General features: G+C 38.1%; 1 long non-coding RNA gene across 2 annotated transcripts in view; it reads left to right on the top strand.

The window, feature by feature from the left end:
* LOC142600980 (uncharacterized) overlaps nucleotides 1-15,719 on the top strand; it is a 34,410-nt gene extending 18,691 nt beyond the window's left edge. The window contains exons 2-4 of one of the 2 annotated variants that reach the window (XR_012834514.1): nucleotides 7,499-7,586; nucleotides 9,953-10,064; nucleotides 10,692-15,719. This is a non-coding gene — a long non-coding RNA (uncharacterized LOC142600980). Of the gene's footprint in view, nucleotides 1-7,498; nucleotides 7,587-9,952 lie in introns of both variants that reach the window. The other variant, XR_012834513.1, reaches the window with a different exon arrangement.
* The last annotated feature ends 2,890 nt before the right edge of the window (nucleotides 15,720-18,609 follow it).

Here is an 18,609-nt window from a genome sequence, read left to right as displayed (position 1 = left end):
CAATAGATGAAAAAAGCTACATAAACATCTGAATTGCTAGGCAAAAAGCTCTGGATACAAAACACATTTGCTGTAGGCAGTAAAATAATCTTTGTTTAAATATGAAGTAAAATATAGCAAAATGTAATGTATTTGTGTCAAATTTCCTTAGCAAAGTAAAAGGATTTCCTCACAAAAGTTAAGAAAATTTTTTACTAACCTGATAGAATTTAAGGCATCTTTCTTTCATTAGAGTTTCTTTTCTATCAAATTCAGTTTACTATATTTCTTCTGAGCAAGACATCCTGCAATTGAATTTAGTATAAAAACATATATTCATTTTGGGTTTTACATAATAGAGAACAGTTTCTCAGTTAATTTAATGTGCTTACAGGACATATTGTTAAATATGGTTCAACAAAATCAATCTGAATGACCTCAAGATTAGATTTTATTTTTTCATATTTCAGAGTACGTCTCTTTTTGCACAAGGTTTGACACAGATTTCTAATACATAAACAATAAATTTTGTCTCTACTGAGTAGTATTTATTGCTTAAATCTAAGGGCTTCAAATCCTCAGCTGTACTGCATCCTGTTTCTTCTCCTTGCTTTACAGAGCTAACATAGCATGGAGGAGTTTAAGTATAAAAATCACCCAGGGTATATATGTCAAAGGCCACAAACATATATACCTTAAATTGACCAGAAGTTCACGTTCAGTAAGAGAAAAATTACTCAGTTGCATCTGGACATTCTTTCCACAGCTCTAAAACCTGACTAATATTGACAATTTGAAACACTTAGAAATTACGATCTTGGCTTTATGTACACTGGATTTATGGAGTGAAGCTGAAAATCCTCTCCTCTCCTCTCCTCTCCTCTCCTCTCCTCTCCTCTCCTCTCCTCTCCTCTCCTCTCCTCTCCTCTCCTCTCCTCTCCTCTCCTCTCCTCTCCTCTCCTCTCCTCTCCTCTCCTCTCCTCTCCTCTCCTCTCCTCTCCTCTCCTCTCCTCTCCTCTCCTCTCCTCTCCTCTCCTCACAACAAACAATCCAGCTCGTCCGTGGATTTCTTTCCTTTCCTTTGGATCCCAACCTTCAAATTCTTCTTCTTCCATACTTGAACTTTGTTGCCAACTCCTGCAATGTTGTCACAGGTCTCAATGTTTTGGGTGTTTTCTAAGAGCTCATCATCTGCCAAATAGCTTACAAGCGAAATCGCTTCCATATTTCCAGAGACAATTTTGGGATATAATTCCCAGTGAGAACTGGATTGAATTCCGCCTTAGACTTCTCACTGAGAATATGATTTGAGGACACCTCAGGTCTGCCCACAACAACAGAAGCAGATGAAAGAACCTCCCATGTATTATTAAAACAATAAAAAACTTCTGTTTCTAAGTGATATTCAGGAATATGGGACTCTTATTCACATTTGTCAAATGCTTGTGAAAGCAATACTGCATTTGACAAGTCAGCTTGCTCTGGTGACTGTCCCTTTCCTTGCTCCAGTCAGACAGGACACGTTGGGTGCTCACCACTGAGATGCCCTCTGCCTGGGTGACCCAGGGCACAGCCCAGCCACCATCTCAGAGGCCTGCTGCTGGCAGGACAGCATTCCCTATTTGAGGGGCCTCTGCTTCTCATTCTGAATAAAAAATCTGGCACATCTGTAAGATTTTTGTCAACACAGATCTTTGTGCTGTTTCCAGGAACCCAAAATACCCAGGACTGGCACTGGCATATCTCATGTGTTGTGTCAGCCAGTTTTGACTATCAAGGGATTACAAAACAGACGCAAAAATTAAACCCGAAACTGCTTCAGTAGGCAACTTGGAGAGAAATTCCTCTGCTGTTCCCTTTTTCATTTCTTTGCTTTGAACAGTTGTTCCAGTTAATGGTAAGTTCCCATCCCCCGGCCTCCCCACCAGATATCTAAAATTGAGTCTTTTTTCTGAAAACAAAACAGCCTTTATGCTTGTAAAGCTCTCTGTTCAGAGTATTAAACACAAGAGTGATCACCCTAGTTTCTTCTCATATTTAACAACATGACTTTCGTCTTTAAACAATTTATTTCTGAAACATATTTCTTAAGTGCCGTTTCCCTGTCTTCTCTTGTTTCTTCCACTTAAAAAAAAAAAAAAAAATTCCTGATGAGCATAAAGAGAGGGCAATAGCTCCTGATCCACCATTTCAGGTCCCACTGTGGGCCAGAACCTGCTCATCCCCTTTCACATGCAGAGAAAAAGTTGCTGTCTGGTGCTTGGATCTAGTCCTTCCTGCTGGAAGACCCTTGCGATATTTTCCATGAACCACAGTCCATTGTGAAGAAGCTCAGGGAATGAAAAAAGGCACACAGGTGTTTTTATTTTGTTATGTGAAATAACTCTTAAGAAAACCCCCAAATTCCCAAAAGCATACACTAGATTTAGAAAGAAGAAAAAATTCCAGAACAAAAATTTATTGCAAATAGAAGTATTGAAATTCTTATGAATTAAAATATAGTACCTTCCCACTATCCCAGCATGTGATTTCATTAAAAAATGAAACATTGAACTGAAAAGGAAATAAATATTTGGTGAGAAAATGGCTGATACTGAAGCTTGCAGGTGAAAATAAGTGAACAATATTAGACCCTCTGGTGTGCAAGATGGACTTCAGCTAGGATTTTAGCAGCAGTTCATCCATTAATTACCCTAATTTCTGAGAGAATATCAGCCTTCAGCAGTCAGCCTACCTCTGTGAGTGGCGAGTATGTAACCTATCCAGAAGTCATCTGAGTTAATCGAGATTAATTTCTTGTGAGCAGAGAGCTCAAATCTCCTGGGGTCTCATCAGAATGACAGCACTTCTGATTTATACCCATGTAACAATTTTATTTATAGAAGGAAGTGCTTCACAACAAAATCAAAATATTTTTCCTTACTTCCCCTGCCTGACAGCTGGAATATATGTATGGCTTCTCTCTTTCTTGAAGCCTTAAAATCCTTTACTTTATATGAATTCAGAATTATTAAATATAATGAATCATCATATAGGATAGCTACTAGCAGATGATATCTAAAAATGGGGTTGAATTCTCCATTTGAAAGAGGACATGTGATTTTTTTTTTTTTTTTTAAAAATCATATGCATTTGCATTGATGGCAAAGGAAAGACTGTTTTATAAAGGTTGACTCAAATGAGAAAACCTTTTACAAACAGCAGTTCTATTAGGCCAAAAAGCTACAGATCAGAGCAGAAGTGATTCCTGGAGCAGCCATCAGCAAAACTTCTGTGCAGCCCCCAAATTTTGTAGACCTTTGCCTCTCTTGCCCTCCACCTTCAAATCCAGACAGCTCCCCCTTTTTATTTTGGCAATGTTTCAGAGAGTTTGTGAAAGGTTGCTGTCCTGGTACGTCTTTGCTCCTGCCTGTAAAGACAACTGTTTAGAAGTGCCACTGCACTTCTGAATGTTTCAAGACGTGACCTCAGATAGCTTGAAGTCTGGTATATTGTAGCTTTTAGGTTTAGGAGAAGAAAGTGCTGTGGGAAAGTTATCAAACTTCTTTTTGCAATGGGATGCAAATTCTGTTTCTGCCTCTGTTAGCTAGTGGGAAATCGAAATTTAACAGGGAGACTCTGTCAGAAGTGTGAAGGCTTATCTTGAATCGGGACACACTGGACATTTACAGAAAAGGTAATGAACAGAAATGAAGTTGGACTTGGAAAAAAGCCACAGCATCTGTTAAAAACCTCTCTTTAGAGAATTGAAATGCTGGGACTGAGTCTGAGAGAAACAGCACAGATGAAAGAGGGCATGTCGTTAAAACATGCAATGCTACTAAGTGGGTAATGCCTCCGCACGGACTGTGTTTGTGTGTATGTACACCCACAACTCCTTGCCCTTGTATTTTTTAATCTCCCAAAGAAGTGTGAATACTTTGCAAACTTGCCGTTTTTATGGCATGATACTCCTTATAAAGAAGGAACCTGAACAAAGTAGTTATGTTTGTAGAGACATTGAATGATATATAGATGAATCTTTATTTTAAGCTGATCTAACCTATTGACAGCAGAAGTGCAGAAGAGAACTAAATCCTCTATATTTAAAGTCATTTAAGAATTCCTTTTGGCACCACTACAGAGGACTAACCTTTGGTGTGCAAATGTACACTGGAGTTTTTTACTGGTATTTAAATATGGGCCAGGAATCTGGAAGGAGCTGCAATCTTCCTTCTGTTGAAATCAAACCTTTTCCCCAGGGCTCTTCACCCATTCCAAGGTCTTCTGAAGCATGGGCATAGGGAAGTTTCCAGTTTTCTCGACACTTTTGTAAGACATTTTGTAGTACTGCCTATGAAAGAAGCACATGGAAATCACATGCAAACAGAGAAGAAGTTCTACTAAATGTCAGGGACTTACATCTGGTGGCTGCACCAGACTGAATATCATTGCTGTCCTTTCTGTAGAAGGGAAGAGTTCCCTATTGCTGGCAGCTTGCAGTATTCTTGCTCTTTATTAAAACATCTTTTTAAAACAGACCATGGACCTCAATATCTGTGCAATATCTGAGCAAGGAGACTTTGCACGGGAGGGGAGCAGAGGCAGAGGCACACCATCCCTGATGTGATTGCTGGGATCCTCCTGCCTATTCCTAGTACGTGAAGGAGTAGCTGGGAAGAGCACTCCCTCCTCTCCAGGACTATATGTTAGTAGCCCAGGAATCAATCTGCATACTCTGTAGAAGGCTCCAAAGAGATTTCGCCTGTATCAAAAGGCAGGAATGTGAGGTTTTGGCCACCAATATGGAAAGACTTGTTATCATAAGGAAATTACAATTTGAAACGTTTTGGATGAGGAATCTCTTCAACCTGAATAGGTATTTCCTAGATTCATGTGACCAGAAGCAAGGCCAGTCCTCAACTAGAATTGGAACAAATTGATTCTAATGTAAATGTTCGTTTTGTTTATATTGTTTCAAGAATGGCACAAATGTCATGAGAATGCATGAGCCTTTCTCAGACTTTAAAGAAACTACTTTGAGGATCAAACTTTTTACCTTCATTCTCCAAATATAATATTCAGTTATCAAATATAATATTCACTTACATATATAATATTCTTTTATCAAATATCAAATATTTCTTGTAAATTCCATTTTGCTTTACAGTCTTGGAGTTGCCACTGCAACCTCAATGGCAGTTACCATAATTTTGCAAGGAAAAACAAACCAGAGAGGTACTCGTCTGGTGGTGGCATAATTTGCCACAGCTCCACTGGAAATCAGCAGTTGAAAATCCAATATGTAGAAGTATTTTTCTGGGAAGACATAAAAAATAGTAGAAATCTTTCACACACATCTCTACCATCTGCATTTGGAAAGGTTTGAATCTGAGACATTCCATGTATATCTAAACTAAATTAAACATTTGATATCTTCAGTCTGCCATGATTATCTCTTATATCCTTCATTTTCATGTGGAAATGAGATATGTTTATCCAAACAAATGGATTGCATTCTTTGTTACTATGATGATAAAGCTGGCTAGATAGTTATTCATATAAGTGAGGATGAGACAGTTTTCCCACACGGTAAAATAATGTTTGTCTTGGAGTACAGTGAGGCACCCACTGAGATGCATCACAAAATGCCCCAGTTACTTTGACAAAAGAGAAGAAAAAAATTCAGATGTCCAAGTACAGGGTTGATAAATAAGCAGTATAAATAAGGGAAGAAGTAGGAAGCAATTGCCAGGCCCTCAGTCCTAATGTGTGCTGTCTCCACAAAGTCCCATTTGTGGCCTCAGGAATTATTTCTTCTATTTTCGTTTGTTTTTAAAATACATGCCACAGAGAGAGGAGTTTTCCAGCACTCAAATTAATGTATAGAATACTGCAGTGGTAAAAGAAACTATGCTAGCAATGCATATGTAAATTTATTTCTGCCTTTGAACTCTGTTTATACATCACTCTGGAACTCAGCTGCTAATATTTAGCGCCACTATAGTCCTTGCTTACAGCATTTTAGTGCCAAGGGAAAAAAAAAGGGATTTCCTTTTCTTAGCAAGGGATTTCAAGAAGAGAAGGGAAGAAAAGACTGCTCTTATTGAACTTTCCTCACACATAACTTTTTTCATTAGCTGTGAAATGTCTACATCTGCAGCTAGAAACAAAACTGATAGATTTCAGTGATCCAAGGTGATACTATTATAAGGGAAATATCAGCAATTCTGTGGTTCAACATGTACTTTCCTTATAAAGGAAAGCCAACGTGAAAATACTTCTGCATCTGAGATCAATAAAAATGTCCTAATTTTTAAAGAAATATTCTCATAGACTTGTCAAGAGAAGTAATATAAAACTGCATTGCTCAAATGTCATTGCTTTTTACAGAAGAGCAAATTTTTCTAACACCCAGATCAATGTAGTGTAGAGTCTTAATCAATTCAGACTGAAATACTTTGAAGTTCTAACACAAAAGCCAGCTGGTGGAAGTGTGTTGCAAAAAGAACTAGCTGAATTATTCATTGTGAATAATCTGTGTTATGAATTTACCCTCCCACTGCCCCACCTCCTTTTCAGGAGTTGTCTGCAATGCAGTCCTCATCTCTCTGAGTGCTTGGCAAATGGTTTATATTGATGCATTTTTATATGGTTCCAAGAGTTGCTGGATCTCCTGAAAACTATTATTTAAGTTACTATATTTTGTGACTTACAGTCACATACAATACCATCTAGTAAATCATTTTATGGTATTATTTCAGTACACTGATGAGATGGCTGAAACTTTTTAACCTAGAGATTCCCCTTGTCACTTTAGACAGTAAACTAAGGTGGCTAAGTGAGATGCATAGGCATACTGTATAGTCTCTTTCTCTAACTGAGGGTGAATAGCACTCACAGAGATTGAGGCAGGTCATCTGTGCAATTATTGCTCTTCAGAGGTGCCTGGCCCTTCCATTTATTAGATTGGGAGTGTAAATGGACTATGAACACCACATTGAAGAATTAAATCTGGGTCTAGATGAGATTGCCTGGTTTGAAGTCATCTTTATGTAATATAGACAGGAGACTATTCCATTCAGCTAACATCAGATGACTCTTTTCTAAGATTACCTTTATGGTCAGTAAGGAAACACAAGTCTTTCTAGGCAGCAAATCATTTCATCCTGAGTAGATTTACAAAATAGCTGGATGACTTATACCCTAAAGGGCTTATTTCTCATAGGGTCTTGTGATGGGAACTTAAATAACCAGCCTATGTCTGTGTATCTATACCAAGGATATCTACATTCAGTTAAACTAATTTCACCTACAAGTCTTACCCACTCATGTTACTCATTGTCACTGATGAATATTAGTGGCACCAGCCCTTTTTCAGCTGCTGCAGAAGCACTTCTGTTGATAACACAGAGAAATGAGTTTTCAGTGTCATTGGTACTGAGGAAGTGTGCTGAAGTATTCAGTGACTCCTAATTCTTTTTCAGAGTTTTCACCCCAAAAAAGATAATGAAGGAATATAACACTACTTGTTCTGCAGGTGGATTACTACATCAGGAACCCATTTATACTTTTCTTACTAAATAAGTCTTCAAAAAGTCATCTTTATTTTTGTAAGAAAATTCAAGGTAAGTGGGTACTGCATAGCTCTATAGATACAACAGGAGAGTGATGAAATATCTGAGTGATAAGATTTTTGTGCACTGACTCAAAAATAATTGGGTATAAGCTTCCTGTTAATAAATTTACCTGTGAAAGGAAGACCGTTCTAGCCATCAAAAGACTAAACAGTCTTTTGAAACAGCCTTCCAAGAGATTATTAGTGATAAAAAAGATGGAGTTTGATAGGTTTATGAGCAAGACTACATGATGTTAGGTCTATTTTAGTGGGAGGTTGGACTTTTGATGGCAATTCTAATCCTGTGTTGCTGCTAAAGCCCTTAACTCTTAGAATCATTGCATGTCAGACGTTTGAGCAGATTAAAAGAGTGTTTTCACCATTTGAGAACTGATGCTAATTCTATTCTGTATATACACCTTCAACAGTGAGCTAGCTAGCTAAAAATATCTATGTAACTGCCTGTCATGCAAAGGAGACACTCTCCTATGAACACCTATCTGAGTCACTTATGTGCAGTGACGCATGCAATTTACTAGAAGTGCTCATTCCAGTTTTTCAGGAATTCACATCTTCCTTTGGCTTATCAACACCTACCAGTGCATTCTTTTTCATTATGTATATATTCAGAGAAGCACAAAAATGCTCACTAATCTAAAATGCATTTCAGAAAGCCATATAGATATATACTGTAAAAGATACCTATACACGTACAGACACAACTGATTAGAACTATTGGTTATATGCAGAACAAACAAGCAAATAAATATTTTTAATGTTATTAGTTAAAAAAAATGCTTAGTTCATAGATACACTTTCCAGGGAAAATATTCATTGTTTGGAGACAAGATTGAAGTATGGTCTTAAGTGACTACATGTGGTACTAGATTTCTCTTTTCATATGCTACTCAGCATATGTGCTAGTGCAGGGGTGATGGAAGGAAAAGATGGAAAGAGGAAATGGTATGGGTGTTTTTTATATTCACTCTTTTATCCTGCAATTGGCTGGTATATGACCTTACATCTTCTTTTACCAAGTGCAATAACTCCAAGGATAGAAGTCAGTATCCTGAGACAATGAAAACCTGGAATTGCTCTTGCACAAATGGTCTTGTAAGAGGCTGGGGTGATAAGCACAGTTTTTGCTGGCTTGTGATGTGTCAATCCTCTGTCATCAGGCTCCGTTAATAAGGTTAAACACTGCTTTTGAGAGATTTGTGTTGGTATTTCCCATGTGAAGTAGTCATGATGAGGATTGTGTCCTTTGATACAGATGATGTTTTACCCACAGTGAAGAAAATGTGCTACCCTCAGCTATGCCCTTTGTTTAAACTTGTCCCTTGACTTTCTCGAAATAAATGGAGCATATGAAAATACACTAGGGGTATCTTGCTAAATACTGTGGCCAGCTCAGACCTGCCAAAACTTAACCTCAAACTGGGGGTTCCTAGCTATTGGAACAATAGAGTTGCTAGGGCTGAGAGGGTGTAAAACGCACAAAATGTTCCTGCCTGCAAATATGCTGGAGAAGATACAAAAAAAGTAAATTTCCTAATATCCTGATCTCCACGTCCCTGACTTTTACTAGTGTTTAACAGTTTCATTTTCCCCTCGCTGTTTAGTGACAGCCAGGATAAATTAGTGCATGTTATGGGTAAAATGCACTAGAATCAAACCAGTTTAATTTTATGTCCACTTGATGCTAATAGAGAGGAAATTATATTCAGTTTACAGTTTGACCAGCTATTCAAAGTTTGAACTATGCTTTTCTTTTGGGGGTTTCCTAAAAAGCACTATCTAGTACAATTATCCTTTGGTAACCTTTAGATATAAAGAAGGGAGAAGTTCCAGTTTAGATCAGGCTATTTTCAGAAATAAGGCTTTCAGCATCATTATTTGCAGCTGGATTGAAATTAGGGGAGTTGGGTGTCAGCACTGTCTTTGGGGAGGGTTTGCTTCTCCTAGAGAATGATGCAGTGGAAATGTGTCCCCAGCTTGCACAGGGTCTTTGTGCTTTCTTTCTGATCTTCTGAGATCTGCTTTAATTGATGGGGACAATATTTTTAACAGGGTAAGTCTTAACCTGGTCCAGTGGAAAACATATTCTCACTAGCATGAAGAATTTTGCTGTTCTACCAGCCTGAGGCATTCTTGTTTCCATCTGGTGGCTTGAGCTCTTCCTGGCAGCTTGTCTGTACCAGTGATAGTGGAAGACTTATTTATGTATTGCTCCACATTGAAGCCTCGACTGTTATGTATAAGGGAATGACTTTCATATATCTGCTTTATTAAATAGAAACCTTTCATTTTCTAAGTACATATTTTCTGTAGCTGATGTGACAGCTTTAACCACAGTTATTTTCATTTTTGCTTTAGAGACATGTGGAAATGTGTACATAAATACTGTTCCAGTGCACTGGATACACATTCATAAAGCATCACAGAGAAAAGACGATTCTACAGTCCTGGAAAATAGAAAAAGTTACAGGTGAAGTTATGAGAGAAACTTCTAGGGAGCAAGACAACTTTCAAGGATAAAAGAAAAATATCTGTTTTCTTTACCAGAGAACATTACTTTTATCTTCTCTTAATCTCAGACAGCAAAACAGAGTAAAACAACCAACAATATTGCATGGCTATAAACTCTTTCCTGTTATAAACTTTTTTGCTGTTTATCATGATGGAAATTAAGAAGATCAGGACTCTCCAAGTCCTGCACGCGCACTGTGGGCTGTATGGCATGTAACTTTTGCAGCTCTGGGTTGTACAAGGCTCTCTGTAGGACTGAGGTGTGCTTGGAATAGAAGGTCCTCCATTCAGAAAGCTGCTGTAATACAGCTGAGGCTCTCTGCAGACAACTTAAGGTCACATAACTTTTTACATATTCCCCAGTGGCCATACATATTCTATGTGTTTTGCACAAACCGCATAGCCAAAGCCATGTGTTCTAAAATCATTTTGAAAAAGGGTGCAAGATTGCAGTAAAAGCCCTAAGATTATATTTGGAAACATTCATACATTTGCTTTTGAGGCATTTAAACTTGAAAGTGGTATTAGTGGTATTCAAGCTATGCTTTGCCATCATGAGAACTAATAACTTTTTTTTCTGTTTTAGTTAAGAAGATATTTTTCTGGTGATCACAGAAGATTAGGTGTGAAAAAAATGTTAGGTGTAATGGGATGTGCGGCAAAGTTCAATGAATTGGCAACAACTGGTGAGAATATGATAGTGCTGAAGAAGGCATGTGACCTGAACACAAGGTTTATTAGATCTCCAAATAAACAAATCTGCATTCTGCTTCCAAATGTCTCCAGGTGCAAAACAGCCAATTGTAAAGTATTTCTATTTTCATAGATAGATTATATATTGTCTGCTGATACTTTTTTTAACTTTTTTTTTTCTTTAGATTTCCATGGTGGTTGTTTCCTTATTATATTTTTCCTTTCTTTAAAAAATTTGTTTGATTCTACACTTCTGCTCCACTCACAATCTTTTGCACAAGCTTATCAGCTCTTCCTTCTGTTACTTTTTCTGCTGCATATTTTACAGCTCTCTCTTCCTCTTTCTTTCATACTTTTAACATATAAAAATAATCTAAATTAAGTCTATCAGTCCTGCATGGAGAACAGGGAAAATCAGAAATCCTCATTGATCTAGTTAAATATCATCTGCAGATGGTCCTGTTCTTAACAGGATGTGCTTTATTGAGTTTAGGATGGAAAAAAAGCAAACCCAAAAAATTGGCTCTATGAGATGTTGTGAAAAGAAGTAGAAAATAAAAAGAAGATATGAGACACACACGGATAAAAGGCGGGACTATCCACAACCTTATTTGCTTTCTTCTTCTTTACTTTGAATTTGAAGGGCTAAAAAATTGCTCTCTAGATATATATATTGTGACTACATTATTCAGTGGTTTCATTGCATTGATTTATATTATAAACGTGCTTTGTAAAAAGATTTAAGAAAAGAATATACTATTAGACTTTAATTTGAACAGAACACTTGAGGAATCATTAGGAAATGAGGTAAAGATAAGAGAAAGGAGAAGAGCACTGGGCTGGGCAAGTAAAAGATGCAATTTCATTGATTGGACTACAGGGTACTATGAACAGAAAAACAAATTTAGCTAAAACTCTCCCTGTGTACCCATATACACCATTTAATCTCTTAGTGATATTGAACTGCATTATACTATCTGTCTTACATCTTCTATTTAATTTTAGTGAGAATATGAATCACATGGTGTCTCATAATAGTGAGAATGGCTGATAGAGCTCTGAAACTAATTGTATCCTAGAGATGAGGTACCTGAAGGTAGGATTTGGAGAAGTGGTAAGACTCTGAAATGAACCTTACACTGTGTCTTTTAGATTGTTCTTTCATGGCCCTAAATCTTGTTAATATAACAGGAAATATCCCATTGTTTGGTGGAAGATGTTAAATCCTCTACTGTTGTGTTTAGTCCTTAATTTTCACTCAACATGAATCCTAAAGCAGCTGTGCTGTCTCTGGCACATGTAGTGGTGCATAGTTTAAGCCTCAGCATGAGATTCACAACTGTGAGTCTTACTCTAGATGCAGACACCTTCAAGGCACTGCAGACTGGATCCCACTCTCTTTTAAGACCGTGAGTATCTGGTAGAGTGGCCCTTTTGTTCAGCAGCCTCAAGCAGGGGTTTCCTCAGACACTTGCAGCAAGGGCACCTGCAGCATTTCTAGACTTTTTAGCCTAGACAGGATAAGATTTCTTTCCAGCATCACCTGTGCTTTTGCTGGGTTAAACGCAAAAGGAATTAGAGTCTTCCCTGGAAGACAGGGTCTGGGTCACTGAAATAGTGCCTGTAAGATTTAACACTAAACTTTATTTGCTGTCATCAAAACCGGGGCATAAGTCACAACCAGGGCTTTCCAGAGTAGATCCATATGGGTTAGCAGGGTATTGCATAAATGGAAGGGCACATCCCTCCCTGGCACTATGGTTTCAGCCCTCGAGAGAGCAAAAACAAACCTCACCAAAAGTCTGAAGTAACTGCAGCAGGTATTGGCAACTAAGCTAAAGGAAGGACACCCTGGCAGTCCACATGTGTGTGTTAGGAGAGGGATGGTGGGAGTACTTTCCTTTGTCCCCATCCCTGAACTTCAATTATCTATGTAAAGAAACAGGATTACACACTCCATACATGGTCCCTCCAAGGTGAGAGAGTGGGAACGGGTTCTGTGCCATCACACGCAGCCAGGAAAGAGCAGATCACCATCTTACACAATCAAGCAAACCCAGCTCCTGAGCACTCCAGCAGGCCTCTTATACTCCATGACCAAGCCAGCCCCAAGAACCAAGGTTTCCCAGCTCAGACCCTGACCTACCTACCCACTGCTGGATCCACACTGAACCTGCAGTGGGACCAGGCAGGGCTGCCTGTACCAGGCTATGGGAGGTGGCAGACAGCAGCAGTTTTGGTTCCTGACTCTGCTCAGGTCAGGAGAAGCTGAGTCTCCTTCCCATAGCATCATCATCTGGCATTTAGCTGGGCCTCGTCTTCATCAGCAGAGCGATCCTAATGAGAGCTTGCAGGTTTGGCAGCTCACTGGTTAAGGTGCTCTGACTTGGGCGCTGCCTGGAGCTGGAGGGTGTAGGTTCAGTTTCCCCTTTACTCTGCAACAGTTCAAACCAGCATCTTCCATTTAACAGGAGAGTGAAAAAGAAATAATGCAAATAAGTCAATTACTTGTGCCACTTGAAGTCAGCTCTCAAGGAGAAGATGGAGTTATTTCATTAGCTGGCTCTTGCCACATTGAAGATGGTTTAATTTGAAAGAAGTACAGCTAGGGAGAGCTTGTTTGTCCTGAGCACAGTGATATCTGTGACACCCCACACAAATAGATTATTAATACATTAACAGTCCTGATATTGTGTGCTGATTTGTGGCTTTTTCTCTTTAGTTGCGCACATTTTGCCAACTGACTACCTGAAAAGAATAAACCGCAATAAAATCCTACTAAGAACTATTAGTTAAACACCATGCTATGTTCTAACAAACATAATTTTTGATAATTGTCCTACGTAATAGAATCCCAGAGATTGAGGAAAAATGAGAGAAAGATGGTACAAGAATTTAAATATGTTTGTTTAATAAAGTCATTAAAGCAAACTTTAATACTCTCAAGACAAAAAAACTTTTGACTCTTTCACATAAACCAAAGATATTTGTAGTCCCTTCTAATTCAGTTAAAAGCTAATCTCTTTTAAATCCTCGTTCTTGTCCATTCTTTACTGAGGCAGTAAAATCTGATTATTAACAAAGGTGATGGAGTGCTTTGGCAATCAGCTGCTGCAGCTTTGTATCAAGTATAAGAGGAACTGATTGTAAAGATTGGAAAGGGTCTGAAGAATACACAGAGAAACTCTTGCTAGCATGAACACCTGATAATATTCAAAGTGTTTCTGAAAAAGACAGATGGCTGAAGGAAAAACTCCACCGTAGCCATGTAACAACAAAGAGGAGGCCTAATAAAAAAATGTCTGAAGTCATCCATATGGGTGGAGAAAATTAACTACATTCAAACAAAATATTGGGAGCAAGCAGTTTTCTAACAAACAACTTAGTTGGAGTTAACACAGCCAGAGTCAGATGAGCTCTCCCGACGAGAGAGGGGAATGAGTCCCCTTGGTGAGGTGGGGCAAAATGGAAAAGTTCAAGCAGAGTTTATGGCAACTCTTGATCGCAACGGTCCAGGCTGTGTTTGAGAAGTGCGCAGCTCAGCATGGGAAAAAGAGATGCAAGGGCTGCCCTACACTGCTTTGATCTTCAGCTGACCAAGTGACCCCATCCTGTCCTTCAGCATATGGAGCTCTCCAGGATCGGATCCCACAGGCATCATACTGGCCTCTGGGTAAACAGAAAGCAGACGGCGGCATTACCTAATTGCTACACGGACACTTCCCGACTCCCTCTATGGGCTTGCTTCTCCCTCTGCTACAGTGGTCCTTTTCCCCCCTTGGTTCCAAGGAGATGACAGTGGGGGCAAGGAAAAGAAGGACACATTAGACACCCGATGGCACTATCGACACTGCAGAACGAGGGGAGAGGAGAGGAAAACTGTATGGTGTTCCGCCCTCGGAGAGCCGCAGCGAAAACAAGCGGCTCAAATGAAGGTTACCGCACATTTATTTTCTTCGGTGGGGTAACTTGGAGGTAGCATGAATGGTAAAATCTTTTTACTCCAAAATGAGGGTTTGATTCCAGCTCTACAGGCCCCAGACTGATGGGCCTGAAGGAAAGGATAAAATTTCCTCTAGCTCACTGATCCACTGAGAGTTTTACCTGCCAAGGAATGAGAAACCCCAGTTATTCTTTCATAGGGATCTACGCCATTACGCTGTTTTGATATGAAACAGGTTGTAAGTACACAAGGCTGCCAAACTTTACTACAGAAATACTCTTGATGTCTCTCAATGGAACCTACTTTCCTAAATTAGAGCCTTACAATTGCTACAGTATGAGCAGAAACAATCAAATTCTGCCATGGTTATACAGCATAGAATGACACTTCAGTGGTAAAAAACATTACAATGTAAATAATTACTAATTTTCATCATTACATGGGCTGTAATATTCTATATGTTACATTACTTTTGCACAAAGGTTACTGGAAAATTTAAATTCAAAGCTTAATATCAGAGTACCATTTTCTTTGTCTCTGCAATTTTTTGAGCATGGAGGTTTCTAATTCATACTGTTGTGCATCTCTTTTGATAGCAGAGAGGCTCATTCATGTCACTGTCTTCAATTTAAATTTAGATTGCTTATATGTGTTCATATTTTCAATTTATATTATTACATCCACTCCTGCTCTATTCTTTGCTCATTAGGGACCTCTGAACACCAGCTCGAGGAAGTTCTGTTAAATGAATCGCATGCCCTTTGCAAGAGCTCTTTGAATGACAAGTGTAATTATCAACAATTAACAAGATGCTAATTATACCTTCAAATTATAATCCTACTGAGCAAAATAAAAATCCTTTATGGAAGAAAAAATTGTTAAAGGCACAACATTATATTAAACCAAATGACAAAAAGTTTGGCAACTTCCAACGGTATAAATCAAACAAACTGCTGAACACATCATGCAGCTTGCCAGAATGGCTCTCTGCCAATTAGCTTTTCATTGCATATTCAATAAGTTGGGGGTGGGGGGGGTGGGAAGAAAAGTGAAGGATGAAGATGATTTAACTGATGTGTCACTGCTCAATCAATAAAAAAGAAAAAAAAAATCAAAAAAGTGTAACTATTTAAACTTTGCCGTGTGTGTTGTCTTACAGTTACATCAAATTGACAGAGAAGAAAGGTTTGTCTGAAAGGTTTGAAGCTACAGCAATTTTAATAAATTCTACAACCGCAAGAGAAACAGCAAGAAAAAGCCTCCTTGTCAACATAAAAACTTGGACCCAGTCGTGTAAATGTTCACCATGGATTTGATTTTGTTTTTAGCAGTCTGCACAGGCAGTTTTGGATCTTTATCTGCACTCAAAGATGGAAATCCTTGCAAAAGTAGAGCGGCTAGAATTAAAACTCTACGTTCACGTGCTCTCAATTTTTATTAGTTATGTTTCCTCCTGGTATAATTTAGCTTAAGTATGTTGTTCTTCAGTTCATCCTGATCCAATAATTCCTCAAGGACTTTCTTAGTTTTGGTGTCAGACTAAAGTGCTCACAATATGGAAGTTTTGTTGGCATGAATAATAACAAAAAATGAATTCAATCTGTTGAAAACCTAAAAAAAAATCCATTTGTTTTCTCTAAAAAGAGTGTCCCTACCATAGGGTAAAACAGAGCTTTCAGGTACTATGACAGTTCTCTAAGATGCCTGGGGTTTATACCACTTCTATGGTAAAAGATACCATGTAACTCAAGAAGAAAAAAAAATTTACAAAGAATTCTCCCAATAAGGTAGAATTATCCATGGTCTACTCTGCAAGCATGTCTGCACTCCTTGCAATAAATGCTATAAAAAGAGGACAGCCTTCTGCACCTATACCATTGTTAGCTCTGCTGCAAACATGCAGTGGGGAACAGTTTTAGTTTTGTGGGTTTTCTTGTTTTGCTTTGTTTTTCTGTTGACAAATTCCAAAGAGTTTATAAACCTTAGCAGGAATGGTTTGCAATCACTCACTGAGGTGTATTAGGTGCTCTGGTTGGCCAAAATAGTGGTTGGAATACATGCCATGCAGCTTCTGGAAATGTTTTCAGGTCATGAAGCGTGATCTGCAAACACTCCAAGTCAACCCTTTGCAAGCTTTTGACAGGCTGGAATTCACACACAACTGATTCGCCAACCTCCACAAAAGGCTCTTTAATAATCCAATTTGTTTCCAGTGAGTACCTGATCCAGCTGAAGTTTTGAAATTCAGAAATCCTTGGAAGTTTTAAACTCTATTCTTCGTTTTACAAAGAGGATTTTTAAAGGCAATACCTAATTTTTTAGCTACTTAAGAAAACATTGTCTACTTTTCTACTGTGCAAAAAGATATAGTAGGGGTTTTGTGTCTTAAGAGAAAGTGGAAACTACTTAGAAATTACTTCAGAAGACATGCCATCAGGAAAGCAATGGGAAATTGGATGACAGCATTTGTCATATTCCATCTGTACTTAACTTTTCATAACCTATCTTATCTAAACATAGAAAGGGAAGGAGTTGTTTAATTTAGGCCTCATACTACAACCATTTAATAGTCATTAATTACTTTCTTGTCTATGAGAACACAAGGAAAAGCAGACTCATAATTAATCTAGATTTAAATATCCAAGAAAAGAGATGTCCTGATCTGCCAGGACTATATGCAGCAGAGTAAAAAAAACCCATCCTATTTCCCCGTAATCTTCTACTGGAACCTGAAGAGGCTGATGATCAATGATTGGCAACCAGACTCTTTTCTATACCACCCCACACAGCAACTTCTCTAAGACATCTTTAATTTCTAGGCTCCTCAGATCACTCTATACATCAACATAGTTTTCCAAAACATACTAAACTTTTATGTTTTATGTCTCTTTTTTTGTTTGCTTATTTGTTGTTGGGTTTTCTCGCCGTGATGTTGTCAGATGACTAATCTATTCTTATGTGGTATGCCTGGATCGACAGTGTAGGATATTAGGTAGCTACTGCTAGACAGACCTGTACTGTTGGAGTTTTCCAGTCTGAGAAACTGAAATAACTGCGCTGAGTAGACTTTTTTTTCTCTCATAGTCTACTTGCATTCTGGTAAAAAAAGGAAGTATCCTGGCTTGACTTATGGGAATATGCCTCTAAGCATTTGAAAAAGAGCAAATCCAGGAAAGCGTGGCATTAAGCAGTAGCTGTGTCCTGTCCACAGGTCAAGACATGTAATACCAAGGAGCAGGAAGCTCCTACATCCTCAGTCTTGGTAGAAAGAGAGTGACTTTGCCTTCTAGTCAGAACTGGTCAGTGTAGAAACGTTCTGAGCTGTTTTTATGAAGAACAAATAGTTTCCAGAAAATGAAGTAGTTCCAGGTTGTCTGACAGCAAGCAAATGCTCTGAGCTCCTTAGTCTCTTCTTCAAGAGTCACCTGAGGAAGACCTATCAAAACCAGGACATTTACAGTAGTTCAATATATAGAAAGTCATAAAGTTTTAAAAAATCTTTCTAAAGGAGAAGGAGGATGACTATGGAAATAAAAAGTATGAATGAATGAAAACTTCATCTTTATGAACAGAAAAATAACTAACATGAATTTGAAAACTATTATTTAACTACTATAAGTGGCTTCATAAATTCTAAAAGCAGAAAAAGGAAATGTACATTCCAAAATAAGGAAATAAAACTGATGCAAGAATATAAAAAACCTTAAACTTTGAATCATTTAAGTGACTACAAAACAACAAGAAGGAAGAATGAAAATATAGTTGAATATAAAATAAAAATTGGGCAAGGTATATGTCAAATTAAAATATCAGGCAGCAAAATTAAGAAAATAAATTAGAGATCATTCTGGTAAACAAGAGAAAAAAA

Source organism: Balearica regulorum, chromosome 3, assembly GCF_011004875.1.
Source record: "Balearica regulorum gibbericeps isolate bBalReg1 chromosome 3, bBalReg1.pri, whole genome shotgun sequence".
Taxonomy (NCBI): Eukaryota; Metazoa; Chordata; class Aves; order Gruiformes; family Gruidae; genus Balearica; species Balearica regulorum.
This window is presented reverse-complemented; position numbering and strand designations above follow the sequence as displayed.